The following is a 17,406-nucleotide window of genomic DNA, read 5'->3' on the forward strand; positions in this document are numbered from 1 at the left end:
AGAAATACTCCTAATACCGTAGAGAAAAAAAAGAGATGGACATTATTAAAGAGCTATCAGAATACATGAAGAATAAGATTAAACATCTATGTGATGCCAGTTCTAGAAGTAGACACTGAAAAAAGGGAGAGAAGTTTTAGTGAACAAAAATGGATGAAAATTGTCCCCAAGTTTAATAAGACACGGGTTCTTACTTTGAACAGCACAGAGATTCATCAGAAGAATATAGAAATATTCATTCCAGCAACATTATAGTGAAGGTATAAAATACTGAAGGAAAAAAATATTAAAAACTAAAAAAGAAAAAAGTCACAAATCACCTACAAAGCAATGGCAATCAGACACTGTATTTTATACTAGCATCAATATATGCCAGCATTTTATCCCCAAACGGCTGGGGGAATCTATCAATCTAAAATTTTATACCTAGATAATCTGTCATAATGTTGTTCAACATGGAATATGGTAGCCACTAGTCAAATGTGGTTACTGAGCACATGCAATGTAGTTAGCCCAAACTGAGGTGGGCGGTAAGTGTAAAATAAACTCGGGGGTGGGGGAACCTTCAAGATAGCAGAGAAGTAAGACATGGAGATCACCTTCTTCCCCACAAATTCATCAAAAATACATCTACATGTGGAACAACTCCTACAGAACACCTACTGAACGCTGGCAGAAGACCTCAGACTTCCCAGAAGGCAAGAAACTCCCCACCTACCTGGATAGAGCAAAAGAAAAAACAGAGACAAAAGAATAGGGATGGGACCTGCACCTCTGGGAGGGAGCTGTGAAGGAGGAAAAGTTTCCACACACTAGGAAAACACTTTCACTGGTGTAGATGGGGAGTGGGGAGGGGGAAGCTTCGGAGCCATGGAAGGAAAGCTCAGCAACAGGGCTGCGGAGGGCAAAGCAGAGAGATTCCCACACAGAGGATCGGTGCCAAACAGCACTCACCAGCCCGAGAGGCTTGTCTGCTCACCTGCCAGGGCAGGTGGGACTGGGATCTGAGGCTCGGGCTTTGGAGGTCAGATCCCAAGGAGAGGACTGGGGGTTGGTTGAGTGAACACAGCCTGAAGGGGGCTAGTGCACCACAGATAGCCGAGAGGGAGTCCAGGAAAAATTCTGGAGCTGCCTAAGAGTCAAGAGACCACTCTTTCGGGGTGCACGAGGAGAGGGAATTCAGAGCACTAACTAAAAGAGTTCCAGAGGTGGGTGCGAGCCGCAGCTATCAACATGGACCCCAGAGACGAGCATGAAATGCTAAGGCTGCTGCTGCAGCCACCAAGAAGCCTGTGTGCAAGTTCAGATCACTATCCACACCTCCACTCCTGGGAGCCTGTGCAGCCCGCCACTGCCAGGATCCCGTGATCCAGGGACAACTTCCCTGAGAGAACACATGGTGTGCCTCAGGCTGGTGCAACATCACCCTGGCCTCTGCCGCTGCAGGCTCACCTGCATTCCATACCCCTTCCCTACCCCAGTCTGAGTGAGCCAGAGCCCCCCAATCAGCTGCTCCTTTAACCCCTTCCTTTCTGAGAGAAGAACAGATGCCAGAGGGCAACCTGCATGCAGAGGTGGGACAAATCTAAAGCTGAACCTCAGGAGATGTGTGAACAAAGGGAAAAAAGGGAAAGTTCTCTGTGCAGCCTCCAGAGCAATGGATTCACCTCCACAATCAACATGATGTACACTGCATCTCTGGAATATTTGAAAAGACAAGGAATCATCACAAAATTGAGGCGGTGGACTTTGGGAGCAACTGTAGACTTGGGGTTTGCTTTCTGCATCTAATTTTTTTCTGTTTTTCTGTTTATCATAGTTTAGTATTTAGAGCTTATTATCATTGGTAGATTTATTTATTGATTTGGTTGCTGCTCTCTTCCTTTTTTATATATATAGGTTTTTTTCCCCTTTTTCTCTTTTTGTGAGAGTGTATGTGGATGATTCTTTGTGTGATTTTGTCTGTATAGCTTTGCTTTTACCATTTTTCCTAGGGTTCTGTCTGTCCGGGCTTTTTTTATCTTTTTTTTTTTAGTATAGTTTTTAGCACGCATTATCATTGGTGGATGTGTTTATTGGTTTGGTTGCTCTCTTCTTTCATTTTTAATTACTTTTTTTATTTTAATATTTATTTTTTATATTAATAACAAACATTATTTATATTATTTTCTCTTTCTTTTTTTTTTCTCTCCCTTATCTACTGAGCCATATGGCTAACAGGGTCTTGGTGCTATGGCTGGGTGTCAGGCCTGAGCCTCTGAGGTGGGAGAGATGAAGTTATGACACTGGTCCACCAGACACCTCCAAGACATATGTAATATCAATTGGCAAGAGCTCTCCCAGAGATCTCCATCTCAATGCTAAGACCCAGTTATACTCAATCACCAGCAAGCTCCAGTGCTGGATACCCCAGGCCAAACAACTAGCAAGACAGGAACCCAACCCCACCCATTAGCAGAGAAGCTGCTTAAAATCATAATAAGTTCACAGACACCACAAAACACACCACTTGATGTGGTTCTGCCCACCAGAAAGACAAGATATAGCCTCATCCACCAGAACACAGGCACAAGTCCCTTCCACCAGGAAGCCTAAACAACCCACTGAACAAAACTTTCCCACTGGGGGCAGACACCAAAAACAATAGGAACTATGAACAGGCAGCCTGCAAAAAGGAGACCACAAACACAGGAAGTTAAGCAAAATGAAAAGACAGAGAAATACACAGCAGATGAAGGAGCAAGGTAAAAACCCACCAGACCAAACAAATGAGGAAACAGACAGCCTACCTGAAAAAGAATTCAGACTAATGATAGTAAAGACGATCCAAAATCTTGGAAATAGAATGGAGAAAATACAAGAAAGGTTTAACAAGGACCTAGAAGAACTAAAGAGCAAACAAACAATGATGAACCACACAATAAATGAAATTAAAATTTTTCTACAAGGAATCAATAGCAGAATAACTGAGGTAGAAGAATAGATAAGTGACCTGGAAGATAAAAGGGTGGAAGTAACTACTGCAGAGCAGAATAAAGAAAAAAGAATGAAAAGAATTGAGGGCAGTCTCAGAGACCTCTGGAACAAAATTAAATGCACCAACATCCGAATTATAGGGGTTCCAGAAGAATAAGAGAAAAACAAAGAATTGAGAAAATATTTGAAGAGATTATAGTTGAAAACTTCCCTACTCTGGGAAAGGAAATAGTTAATCAAGTCAAGGAAGCACAGAGAGTCTCATACAGGATAAATACAAAGAGAAACACATCAATACACTTATTAATCACACTATCAAAAATTGAATACACAGAAAAATATTAAAAGCAACAAGGGAAAAACAAAAATAACATTCAAAAGAATCCCCATAAGGTTAACAGCTGAACTTTCAGTAGAAACTCTGCAAGCCAGAAAGGAGTGGCAGGACATATTTACAGTGATGAAAAGGAAAAATCTACAACAAATATTACTCTACCCAGCAAGGATCTCATTCAGATTTGACAGAGAAATTAAAACCTTTACAGACAAGCAAAAGCTAAGAAAATTCAGCACCACCAAACCAGCTTTACAACAAATGCTAAAGGAACTTCTCTAGGCAGGAAACACAAGAGAAGGAAAAGACCTACAATAACAAACCCCAAACAATTAAGAAAATTAGGAACTGACATATTGGTAACTACCTTAAACGTACATAGATTAAATGCTCCAAACAAAAGACAGAGACTGGCTGAATGGATACAAAAACAAGACCCATATATACGTTGTCTACAAGAGACCCACTTCAGACGCAGGGACACATACAGACTGAAAGTAAGGGGATGGAAAAAGATATTCCATGAAAATGGAAAGCAAAAGAAAGCTGGAGTAGCCATTCTCATATCAGAAAAAAGAGACTTTAAAATAGAGACTATTACAAGAGACAAAGAAGGACACTACATAATGATCAAGGGATTGATCCAAGAAGAAGATATAACAATTGTAAATATTTAACCAACCAACATAGGAGCACCTCAATACATAAGGCAATTGCTAACAGCCATAAAAGGGGAAACTGATAGAAAAACAATCATAGTAATGGAATTTAACACCCTATTTTCACCAATGGACAGATCATCCAAAATGAAAATAAATAAGGAAACACAAGTTTTAAATGATACATTAAAAAAGGTGGACTTAATTGATATTTATAGGACATTCCATCCAAAACAATAGAATACACTTTCTTCTCAAGTGCTCATGGAACATTCTCCAGGATAGATCATATCTTGAGTCAAAAATCAAGCTTTGGTAAATTTAAGAAAACTGAAATTGTATCAAGTATCATTTCCAACCACAACGCTATGAGACTAGATATCAATTATAAGAAAAATCTGTAAAAAATACAAACACATGGAGGCTAAAAATACACTATTTAATAATCAAGAGATCACTGAAAATATCAAAGAGGAAATCAAAAAACTACCTAGAAAAAAATGACAATGAAAGCACGACCCAAAATCTGTGGGATGCATCAAAAACAGTTCTAAGAGAGAAGATTATAGCAATACAATCCTATCTCAAGGAACAAGAAACATGTCAAATAACAACCCAACCTTACACCTAAAGCAATTAGAGAAAGAAGAACAAAAAAATCCCAAAGTTAGCAGAAGGAAAAAAATCATAAAGATCAGATCAGAAATAAATGAAAAAGAATTGAAGTAAACGATAACAAAAATCAATAAAAATAAAAGCTGGTTCTTTGAGCAGATAAACAAACTGAGAAAACATTAGACAGACTCATCAGGAAAAAGAGGGAGAACACTCAAATCAATATAATTAGAAATGAAAAAGGAGAAGTAACAACTGACACTGCAGAAATACAAAGAATCATGAGAAATTACTACAATTGCTATAAACATTATATTACTATATGCCAATAAAATGGACAACCTGGAAGAAATGGACGAATTCTTAGAAAGCACAACCTTCTGAGAGTGATCCAAGAAGAAATAGAAAATATAAACAGACCAATCACAAGCACTGAAATTGAGACTGTGATTAAAAATCTTCCAACAAACAAAAGCCCCGGGACAGATGGCTTCACAGGCGAATTCTATCAATCATTCAGAGAAGAGCTAACACCTAACCTTCTGAAACTCTTCCAAAATAGAGCAGAGGGAGGAACACTCCCAGACTCATTCTATGAGGGCACCATCACCCTGATACCAAAACCAGACAATGATGTCACAAAAAAAAGAAAACAAGTCAATATCACTGATGAACATAGATGCAAGAATCCTGAACAAAATACTAACAAACATAACCCAACAGTACATTAATAAGATCATACACCATGATCAAGCGAGGTTTATCCCAGGAATGCAAGGATTCTTCAAAATACACAAATAAATGTGATAAATGATATTAACAAATTGAAGGATAAAAACCATATGATCATCTCAATAGATGCAGAGAAAGCTTTTGACAAAATTCAACACCCATTTATGATTTTAAAAAATCCCTCCAGAAAGTAGGTATAGAAGGAACATACCTCAACATAATAAAGGCCATATGTGACAAGCTCATAGCCAACATCATCCTCAATGGTGAAAAACTGAAACCATTTCTACTAAGATTAGGAAAAAGACAAGGTTGCCCACACTCACCACTATTACTCAACATAGTTTTGGAAGCTTTAGCCACAGAAATCAGAGAAGAAAAAGAAATAAAAGGAATCCAAATTAGAAAAGAAGAAGTAAAGCTGTCACTGTTTGCAGATGACATGATACTATACATAGAGAATCCTAAAGATGCTACCAGAAAACTACTAGAGCTAATCAATGAATTTGGTAAAGTAGCAGGATACAAAATTAATGCACAGAAATCTCTTGCATTCCTATACACTAATGATGAAAAATCTGAAAGTTAAATCAAGAAACCACTCCCATTTACCATTCCAACAAAAAAATAAGATACCTAGAAATAAACTTATCTAAGGAAACAAAGACCCGTATGCCGAAAACTATAAGACACTAATTAAAGAAATTAAATATGATACAAACAGATGGAGAGATACACCATGTCCTTGGATTGTAAGAATCAACACTGTGAAAATGACTATACTACCCAAAGCAATCTACAGATTCAATGCAATCCCTATCAAACTACCACTGGCATTTTTCACAGAACTAGAACAAAAAAATTCCACAATTTGTATGGAAACACGAAAGACCCCGAATCGCCAAAGCAATCTTGAGAACGAAAAATGGAGCTGGAGGCATCAGGCTTCCTGACTTCACATGAGTGAAGCTACACAAGCTACAGTAATCAAGTGAGTATGGTACTGGCACAAAAACAGAAATAGAGATCAATGGAACAGGATAGAAAGCCAAGAGATAAATCCATACACATATGGTCACCTTATTTTTGATAAAGGAGGCAAGAATATACAATGGATAAAAGCCTCTTCAATAAGTGGTCCTGGGAAAACTGGACAGCTGCTTGTAAAAGAATGAAATTAGGACACTCCCTAACACCATACACAAAAATAAACTCAAAATGGATTAAACACCTAAATGTAAGGCCAGACACTCTAAAACTCTTAGAGGAAGACCTAGGCAGAACACTCTGTGACATAAATAACAGCAAGATCCTTTTTGACCCACCTCCTAGAGAAATGGATATAAAAACAAAAAAACAAATGGGACCTAATGAAACTTAAAAGCTTTTGCACAGCAGAGGAAACCATAAACAAGATGAAAAGACAACCCTCAGAATGGGAGAAAATATTTGCAAATGAAGCAACTGACAAAGGATTAATCTCCAAAATATACAAGCAGCTCATATAGCTCAATATCAAAAAACAAAAACCCAATACAAATATGGGCATTGACCTAAATAAACATTTCTGCAAAAGAATATATACAGATTGCCAACAAACATATGAAAAGACGCTCAAAATCACTAATCGTTAGAGAAATGCAAATCTAAACTAAAATGAGGTATTTGTCACACCAGTCAGAATGGCCATCATCAAAAAATCTACAAACAATAAATGTTGAAGAGGATATGGATAAAAGGGAACCCTCTTACGCTGTTGGTGGGAATGTAAATTGATACAGTCACTGTGGAGAACAGTATGGAGGTTCCTTAAAAAACTAAAAATAGAACTAGCATACGACCCAACAATCCCACTACTGGGCATGTATACTGAGAGAACCGTAATTCAAAAAGAGTCATGTACCACATTATTCATTGAAGCTCTATTTACAATAGCCAGGACATGGAAGCAACCTAAGTGTCCACTGACAGATGAATGCTAAAGAAAATGTGGCACATATATACAATGGAATATTACTCAGCCATAAAAAGAAATGAAATTGAATTTTTTGTAGTGAGGTGGATGGACCTAGAGACTGTCATACAGAGTGAAGTAAGTCAGAAAGAAAAAAACATATACTGTATGCTAACACATATATATGGAATCTAAAAAAAAAAAAGATTCCGAAGAACCTAATGGCAGGCCAGGAATAAAGATGCAGAGGTAAAGAATGGACTATGAGGACATTGGTTGGGATGGGAAGGGTAAGCTGGCACGAAGTGAGAGTGGCATTGACATATATACACTACCGAATGTAAAATAGATAGCTAGTGGGAAACAGCTGCCTAACACAGGGAGATCAGCTCTGTGCTTCGTTTCCACGTAGAGTGGTGGGATAGGGGGGGGGGGGGGGAGATACAAGAGGGAGGGAATATGGGGATATATGTGTACGTATAGCTTATTCACTTTGTTATACAGCAGAAAGTAACACACCATTGTAAAGCAATTATACTCCAATAAAGTTGTTAAAAAAATACACTCTGGTTTTCAAAGACTTATGAAAACAAGAATGAGAAATCTCTTAATATTTTATATTGATTGCATATTAAATTGATGGCATTTTGGATATACTGAGTTAAATAAAATGTATTAACATTAAATACACCTTTTTTTAAATTTTGTTTTTTTATACAGCAGGTTCTTATTAGTTATCTATTTTATATGCATTAGTGTATACTTGTCAATTCCATTTTCCCAATTCATCCCACCACCACCCCTCTCCTCTTTCCCCCCTTGGTGTCCATATGTTTGTTCTCTACATCTCTATTTCTGCCTTGCAAACCGGTTCATCTGCACGATTTTTCTGTATTCCACATATATGTGTTAATATATGATATTTCTTTTTCTCTTTCTGATCCATTTCACTCTGTATGACAGTCTCTGTGCCACCCACATCTCTACAAATGACCCAATTTCGTTCCTTTTTATGGCTGAGTAATATTCCATTTTATATACTTGCCACATCTTTTTTATCCATTCACCTGTTGATGGACATTTAGGTTGCTTCCATGTCCCGGTTATTGTAAATAGAGCTACAATGAACACTGTGGTACATGACTGGTTTTGAATTATGGTTTTCTCAGGGTATATGCCCAGTAGTGGGATTGCTGGCTCATATGGTAGTTCTATTTTTAGTTTTTTAAGGAACCTCCATACTGTTCTCCATAGTGGCTGTATCAATTTACATTCCCAACAACAGTGCAAGAGGATTCCCTTTTCTCCACACCTTCTCCAACATTTATTGTTTGTACACTTTTTTTTTTTTTTTGAAGTATGCAGGCCTCTCACTGTGTGGCCTCTCCCATTGCGGAGCACAGGCTCCAGACGTGCAGGCCCAGCGGCCATGGCCCATGGGCCCAGCTGCTCCTCGGCATGTGGAATCCTCCCGGACCGGGGCATGAACCCACGTCCCCTGCATCAGCAGGCAGACTCTCAACCACTGCGCCACCAGGGAAGCCCTGTTTGTACACTTTTTAATCATGGCCATTCTGACTGGTGTGAGGTGATACCTTGTAGTTTTGATTTTCATTTCTCTAATAATTAGTGATGTTGAGTAGCTTTTCACCTGCCTCTTGGCCATCTGTCATCTTCTTTGGAGAAATTTCTATTTAGGTCTTCGGTCCATTTTTTGATTAGGTTGTTTACTTTTTTAAAATTGATCTGTATGAGCTGTTTGTATATTTTGGAAATTAATCCTTTGTCCCTTGATTCATTTGCAAATATTTTCTCTCATTGTGAGTGTTATATTTTCATCTTGTTTATAGTTTCCTTTTGCTGTGCAAAAGGTTTTAAGTTCCATTAGGTCCAATTTGTTCATTTTGGGTTTTATTTCCATTACTCTAGGAGGTGGGTCAAAATAGATATTCCTTTGATTTATGTCAAAGAGTGTTCTTCCCTTGTTTTCCTCTGAGAGTTTTAGAGTGTCTGGTCTTACATTTAGGTCTTTAACCCATTTTGAGTTTATTTTTTGTGTATGGTGTTAGGGAGTGTTCTAATTTCATTCTTTTACAAGCAGCTGCCCAGTTTTCCCAGCACCGCTTATTGAAGAGATTGTCTCTTCTCCGCTGTGTATCCTTGCTTCTTTTGTCATAGATTAGTTGACCAGAGGTGTGTGGGTTTATCTCTGGGTTTTCTATCCTTTTCCATTGATCTGTATTTCTGTTTTTGTGCCAGTACCATATTGTCTTGATTACTGTAGCTTTGTAGTATAGTTTGAAGTTAGGGATTTTGATTCCTCCAGCTCCGTTTTTTTTCCCTCAAGTTTGCTTTGGCTATTTGGGGTCTTTTTTGTCTGCATACAAACTTTAAGATTTTTTGTTCTAGTTCTGTAAAAATGCCATTGGTGATTTGATAGGGATTGCACTGAATCTGTAGATTGCTTTGGGTTGTATAATCATTTTCACAATATTGATTCTTCCAATCCAAGAGCATGGTATATCACTACCTCTGTTTGTGTCATCTTTGATTTCCTTCATCAGTGCCTTATATTTTCCTGAGTACAGTTTTTTTCCTCCTTAGGTAGGATTATTCCTAAGCATTTTATTCTTTTTGTTGCAATGTTGAATGGGATTGTTTCCTTAATTTCTCTTTATGATCTTTCATTGTTAGTGTATAGGAATGCAAGACATTTCTGTGTGTTAATTTTGTATCTTGCAACTTTACTAACTTCATTGATTAGCTCTTGTAGATTTATCATAGCATCTTTAGGATTTTCTATGTATAGCTTCATGTCATCAGCAGTGAAATTTTTACTTCTTTTCCTGTTTGGATTCCTTTTAGTTCTTTTTCTTCTCTGATTGCTGTAGCTAGGACTTCCAAAACTATGTTGAGTAATAGTGGTGAGAGTGGACATCCATGTCTTCTTCCTGATCTTCAAGGAAATGCTTTCAGTTTTTCACCACTGAGAATGTTTGCTGTGGGTTTGTCATATATGGCCTTATTACGTTGACTTAGGTTCCCTCTATGCCCATTTTCTGGAGAGCTATTCTCATAAATGGGTGCTGAATTTTGTTAAAAGCTTTTTCTGCATCTACTGAGATGATCATATGGTATTTACTCTTCAACTTGTTAATATGGTGTATCACACTGATTGATTTGCATATACTGAAGGGTCCTTGCATCCCTAGGATAAATCTCACTTGATCATGGTTATGATCCTTTTAATGTGTTGTTGGATTCTGTTTGCTAGTATTTTGTTGAGTACTTGTGCATCTACAGTCATCAGTTATATTAGTCTGTAATTTTCTTATTTTATAGTATCTTTGTCTGGTTTTTGGTATCAGGGTGATTTTGGCCTCGTAGAATGAGGTTGGGATTGTTCCTTCCTCTGCAATTCTTTGGAAGAATTTGAAAAGGATGGGTGTTAGCTCTTCTCTAAATGTTTGATAGAATTCACCTGTGACCCATTTGATCCTGTACATTTGTTTGTTGGAAGATTTTTAATCAGTCTCAATTTTATTACTTGTGATTGGTATGTTCTCATTTTCTATCTCTTCCTGGTACAGTCTTGGAATGTTATTCCTTTCTGAGAATTTGTCCATTTCTTCCAGGTTGTCCATTTTATTGGCATAGAATTGCTTCTAGTAGTCTCTTAGGATGCTTTGTATTTCTGCGGTGTCTGTTGTAACTTCTCCTTTTTCATTTCTAATTTTATTGTTTTGAGTCCTCTCCCTCTTTTTCTTGATGAGTCTGGCTAAAGATTTATCAGTTTTGTTTATCTTCCAAAGGACCAGCTTTTAGCTTTAGTTTTTTCTTTGTTTCTATTTCATTTATTTCTGCTCTGATCTTTATGATTTCTTTCCTTCTACTAACTTTAGGTTTTTTTTTTTTTCCTCTTTCTCTAGTTCCTTTAGGTGTAAGATTAGTTTGAGATGTTTCTTGTTTCTTGAGGTAGGATTGTATTGCTATAAACTTCCCCCTTAGAACTGCTTTTGCTGAATCCCATAGGTTTTGGATTGTTGTGTTTTCATTGTCATTTATCTCTAGGTATTTTTTTGACTTCCTCTTTTATTTATTCAGTGATCTCTTGATCATTTAGTAATGTATTGTTTCGCCTCCATGTGTTTGTGTTTTTTACATTTTTTTCCCTGTAATTTATTTCTAATCTCATAGCACTGTGGTCAGAAAAGATGCTTGATATGACTTCAATTTTCTTATATTTTCCAAGGCTTGACTTGTGACCCAAGATAGGATCTACCCTGGAGAATGTTCCATGTGTGCTTAAGAAAGTGTAATCTGCTGTTTTTGGATGGAATATCCTATAAATATCAATTAAATCTCTGATTTATTGTGTCATTTAAAGCTTGTGCTTCCTTATTAATTTTCTGTCTGGATGATCTGTCCATTTGCATAACTGAGGTATTGAAGTCCCCCAATGTCATTGTGTTACTATTGATTTCCTCTTTTATACCTGTTAGCATTTGCCTTATGTATTGAGGTGCTCCTATGTTGGGTGCATATATATTTATAAATGTTATATCTTCTTCTTGGATTGATCCATTAATGATTATATAGTGTCCTTCCTTATCTCTTGTAACAGTCTTTATTTTAAAGTCTATTTTATCTGATATGAGTATTGCTTCTCCAGCTTTCTTTTGATTTCCATTTTCATGGAATATCTTTTTCCATCCCCTCATTTTCAGTCTGTATGTGTCCCTAGGTCTGAAGTGGGTCCCTTGTAGACATCATATATATGGGTCTTGTTTTTGTATGCATTCAGCAAGCCTGTGTCTTTTGGTTGGATCATTTAATCCATTCACTTTCAAAGTAATTATCGACATGTATGTTCCTATTACCATGTTCTTAATTGTCATGGGTTTGTTTTTGTAGGTCCTTTTGTTCTCTTGTGTTTCCCACGTAGAGAACTTCCTTTAGCATTTGTTGTAGAGCCGGTTTAGAGGTGCTGAGTTCCCGTAGTTTTTGCTTGTCTGTAAAACTTCTGATTTGTCCATCAAATCTGAATGAGATCCTTCCTGCGTTGTAGGTTCTTCCATCACTTTAAATATATCATGCCACTCCCTTCTGGCTGGTAGAGTTTTTGCTGAGAAATCAGCTGTTAACCTCATGGGAGTTCCCTTGTAAGTTATATGTTGTTTTTCCCTTGTTACTTTAAATAATTTTTCTTTGTTTTTAGTTTTTGCCAAATTGATTACTATGTGTTTGGCATGTTTCTCCTTGGGTTTATCCTGCCTGGGACTCTCTGCACTTCCTGGACTTCAGTGGCTATTTCCTTTCCCATGTTACGGTAGTTTTTGACTATAATCCCTTCAAATATTTTCTCAGGTCCTGTCTCTCTCTCTTCTCATTCTGGGACCCCTATAATTCGAATGTTGGTGCATCTAATGTTGTCCCAGAGGTCTCTTAGGCTGTCTTCATTTCTTTTCATTCTTTTTTCTCTATTCTGTTCCATTGGCAGTGAATTCCACCATTCTGTCTTCCAGGTCACTTATCCGTTCTTCTGCCTTAATTATTCTGCTATTGATTCCTTCTAGTGTATTTTTCATTTCAGTTATTGTATTGTTCATGTTTGCTTGTTCTTTAACTCTTCCAGGTGCTTGTTCTTTAATTTTTCTAGGTCTTTGTTAAGCATTTCTTGCATCTTCTTAATCTTTGCCTCCATTCTTTTTCTGAGGTCCTGAATCATCTTCACTCTCATTATTCTGAATTCTCTTTCTGGAAGATTGCCTATCTCCACTTCATTTAGTTTTTTTTCTGTGGTTTTATCTTGTTCCCTCATGTGGTATACAGTCCTTTGCCTTTTCATTTTGTCTATCTTTCTGCAAATGTGGTTTTCATTCCACAAGCTCCAAGACTGTCGTTCTTCTTGTTTCTGCTGTCTGCCCTGTCTAAATATCTTTTCTAAAACTTTAAAAATCATTCCTACTAATCTCCTTCCTGTAACTGAAATTCACCGCCTTCCTCCAACCTCAGGCTATTTTAACTTAAGATAATCTCTTAGTTATCTCCTTGGCTACCCTATACTTTAGAACTTTCTTGATTTCAAATAACACATTTATTTGTAGACTCATTTTATCCACGTCTGTCTCCTCACTAAAATGAATGTAAACTCCATAAGTATAGAGACCATATCTGCCATGTTTACCCCATATGCACAGTGTGGATCAGGGACCCTCTGTGTTTGTTGTGATTAAGAATGCTTACTTCAGCAAAGAGAGGCATGTTTTGAATATGCCCACATTGATAATGCCTATCTGACCTGGGGGCAGGTCACTTAACTTTTCTGAGCTTTTATTTCTTTGGTTTTAAAGAACATAATTCTCTGTTCCTCAAGATTTTTATGGAAAACTGAATAAAATAGCTCATAGCTTAGCTCCTTCTCTCTAATGCTTTTAAATTTGTGCCTGGGTCTTAGTTTATGAAGGCAACAACATGGAGAGGTCAATGCCATTGAAAGAAATGGCTGTTACTCTCAGTTCTCTTAGAAATGAGTGGCATGACACTCAGGGCCACATGGGGAAGTACAAGTGTCCATCAGGAGAAAAAAGCAGCAGTGAGGGGAAAGTATAGACCACAACTGTTATTGAGGTTTCCATAGGAAAAGCAAAACAGGGCAGAGTAAACATTTTAAGGTTGGTTAGCTTGAATAATTCCAGTGAGCTCTGGGGCATAAGGGATGCTGCTTCTTATGTGGTACCTGGTTCTGGGTAATTTAGGGCAGGGGAATATTGACTTATTTTGTGAGAGTTAAATAAAGGAGGTAGTTGGGGATATGGACTCAAGATTGGTTGCTTTGCATATAAAAGGTGTGTTCAAGGGCAAGTTAGGTACTATCTCTAGATTAGCTAGCCCTAGGAGGGGGCAGCTTCTTCCCAGCCAGAAAGCCCCCACTCCGCCAAGGTGTCAAAACATCATAAAAGACGCGGTTAATTCACTTTCAAGCCCCTGTTGTCCTTCAGAAGAGTAACATCTTGCATGTCACAGTGATCACTCCCTTGTGTCTGACACAATTCTGCTTACTTAGGCTTCTTTTGTATCACTTGTCCTGAGAGGTGACTTATACCAAAACCCTCCTACCTACTTACCAACATACCAACCAGCTAAATGCTGAAGTTCTGCCATAATGCCGGTCTCACTCCTGGAGCACTCCCTGACTAAGCCTATCATAGAAACCACTCACAGTGGCTTGAGCAGAAAAAAACCTATTTTAAGGATACAGATGAATCCCAGGAACCCTCAGTCAGCTGGGCCTAAGGAATGAACTGGATCAAGGATGCCATGCAGATACTCTCACCTCTGTTCCTCTTTGATCATCTGTTTTGTTTCTCTGGCTTCCTCTACAGACTGATGTTCTTTGCTGCTTCAGGGCACACTGCAGGTTGAAGGTGGACCACTGTAGCCAATTTGCCCAGTTTGAGTGAGGTACCCATCTCCAGTCTAATCAAGTGTTGCTAGGCAATGAGTCACATTATCCAAAAAGCTGCCAAATGCCCTCTGCTCTGGGAGAGGGAGAGAGTTTAGGGGGGTAAGGTGAGCCAAGCAGATAAATATGATCACCATGGTTGAATATTTTTAAAGATGCTGGTTAAAATTCTGGGTAAATGAAGTTAAACAGGACAACTCAGGCCACAAAGCTAGTGTACACTGTATATTTTTAAGAGGGTGATATATTATGCTGTGTTAACCAACTGTATTCAACTCCAAACATATTTTCTTCCCAAATATGGAACTAGCATCCTGTAGAATACAACTGCCCAAGGGAAGAGGTTATGGCATATATTTAAATTTCCAAAGTGCTTTGCCCATTTGGCAGAGATACAAAAAGTTTGCTCCTCTGGTTTTATTTGTATATCTTCTATAGTAGTTGGATAGATGGGGGCAATGAAGGTTGAGATTATTTCATGAGAACAGACAAGAAGAGAGTGGAGACCTTCCTCCCCACAGATACACCAGAAATACGTCTACACGTGGAACAACTCCTACAGAACACCTACTGAATGCTGGCAGAAGTCCTCAGACCTCCCAAAAGGCAAGAAACCCCTCACGTACCTGGGTAGGGCAAAAGAAAAAAGAATAAACAGAGACAAAAGAATAGCGACGGGACCCGCACCAGTGGGAGGGAACTGTGAAGGAGGAAATGTTTCCACACACTAGGAAGCCCCTTCATGGGCGGAAACTGCGGGTGGCGGAAGGGGAAAGCTTCGGAGCCGCGGAGGAGAGCACAGCAACAGGGGTGCGGGGGACAAAGCGGGGAGATTCCAACACAGAGGATCAGGGCCAACCGGAACTCACCAGCCGGAGAGGCTTGTCTGCTCACCCGCCGGGGCGGGTGGGGCTGGGAGCTGAGGCTCCGGCTTCGGTCAGAGCGCAGGGAGAGGACTGGGGTTGGCAGCGTGAACACAGCCTGCAGGGAGTTAATGCACCACGGCTAGCCGGGAGGGAGTCCAGGGAAAAGTCTGGACCGGCCAAAGAGGCAACAGACTTTGTCTTCCTTCTTTGTTTCCTGGTGCGCAAAGAGAGATTAAGAGCGCTGCTTAAAGGAGCTCCAGAGATGGGCGCGAGCCTCGGCTAAAAGCGCGGACCCCAGAGACGGGAATGAGATGCTAAGGCTGCTGCTGCCGCCACCAAGAAGCCTGTGTGCGAGCACAGGTCACTATCCACACCCTCCTTCCGGGGAGCCTGTGCAACCCGCCACGGCCAGGGTCCCGGGATCCAGGGACAACTTCCCCAAGAGAACGCACGGCGCACCTCAGGCTCGTGCAACGTCACGCCGGCCTCTGCCGCCGCAGGCCCACCCCGCATGCGCACCCCTCCCTCCCCGCAGCCTGAGTGAGCCAGAGCCCTCAAATCAGCGGCTCCTTTAACCCCGTCCTGTCTGAGCGAAGAACAGACGCCCTCCAGCGACCTACATGCACAGGCGGGGCCAAATCCAAAGCTGAGCCCCGGGAGCTGTGCGAGAAGAGAAAGGGAAATCTCTCCCAGCAGCCTCAGAAGCAGTGGATTAAAGCTCCACAGTCGACTTAAAGTCTGTGGAATACATGAACAGACAATGAATCATCCCAAATTGAGGAGGTGGACTTTGAGAGCAAGATTTATGCTGTACAGCTTTGCTTCCACCATTTGTCATAGGGTTCTATCTGTCCGTTTTTTCTTGTTTAATTTTTTTTCTTTTTTTCTTAATATTTTTTTTATTTTAATAACTTTATTATATTTTATCTTATTTTATTTTACTTTAACTTCTTTCTTTTTTTCCTTCCTTCCCTTCTCCCTTCCTTCCTTCCTCCCTCCCCCCTTTCTTTCTACTTCTACTAATTCTTTCTTTCTACTTTTTCCTCCCTTTCATTCTGAACCGTGTGGATGAAAGGCTCTTGGTGCTGCAGCCAGGAGTCAGTGCTGTGCCTCTGAGGTGGGAGAGCCAACTTCAGGACACTGGTCCACAAGAGACCTCCCAGCTCCACATAATATCAAATGGCGAAAATCTCCCAGAGATCTCCATCTCAACACCAGCACCCAGCTTCACTCAACGACCAGCAAGCTACAGTGCTGGGCATCCTATGCCAAACAACTAGCAATACAGGAACACAACCCCACCCATTAGCAGAGAGGCTGCCTAAAATCATAATAAGGCCACAGACACCCCAAAACACACCACCAGAAGTGGACCTTTTCACCAGAAAGACAAGATCCAGCCTCATCCAACGGAACACAGGCATTCGTCCCCTCCACCAGGAAGCCTACACCACCCACTGAAATAACCTTAGCCACTGGGGGCAGACACCAAAAACAATGGAAACTGCAAACCTGCAGCCTTCGAAAAGGAGGCCCCAAACACAGTAAGATAAGCAAAATGAGGAGACATAAAAACACACAGCAGATGAAGGAGCAAGATAAAAACCCAGCAGACCTAACAAATGAAGAGGAAATAGGCAGTCTACTTGAAAAAGAATTCAGAATAATGATAGTAAAGATGATCCAAAATCTTGGAAATAGAATGGACAAAATGCAAGAAACATTTAACAAGGACCTAGAAGAACTAAAGATGAAACAAACAATGATGAACAACACAATAAATGAAATTAAAAATACTCTACATG

This window comes from Monodon monoceros, unplaced genomic scaffold (assembly GCF_005190385.1).
Source record: "Monodon monoceros isolate NGI ecotype Baffin Bay Population unplaced genomic scaffold, NGI_Narwhal_1 Super_Scaffold_21, whole genome shotgun sequence".
NCBI lineage: Eukaryota > Metazoa > Chordata > Mammalia > Artiodactyla > Monodontidae > Monodon > Monodon monoceros.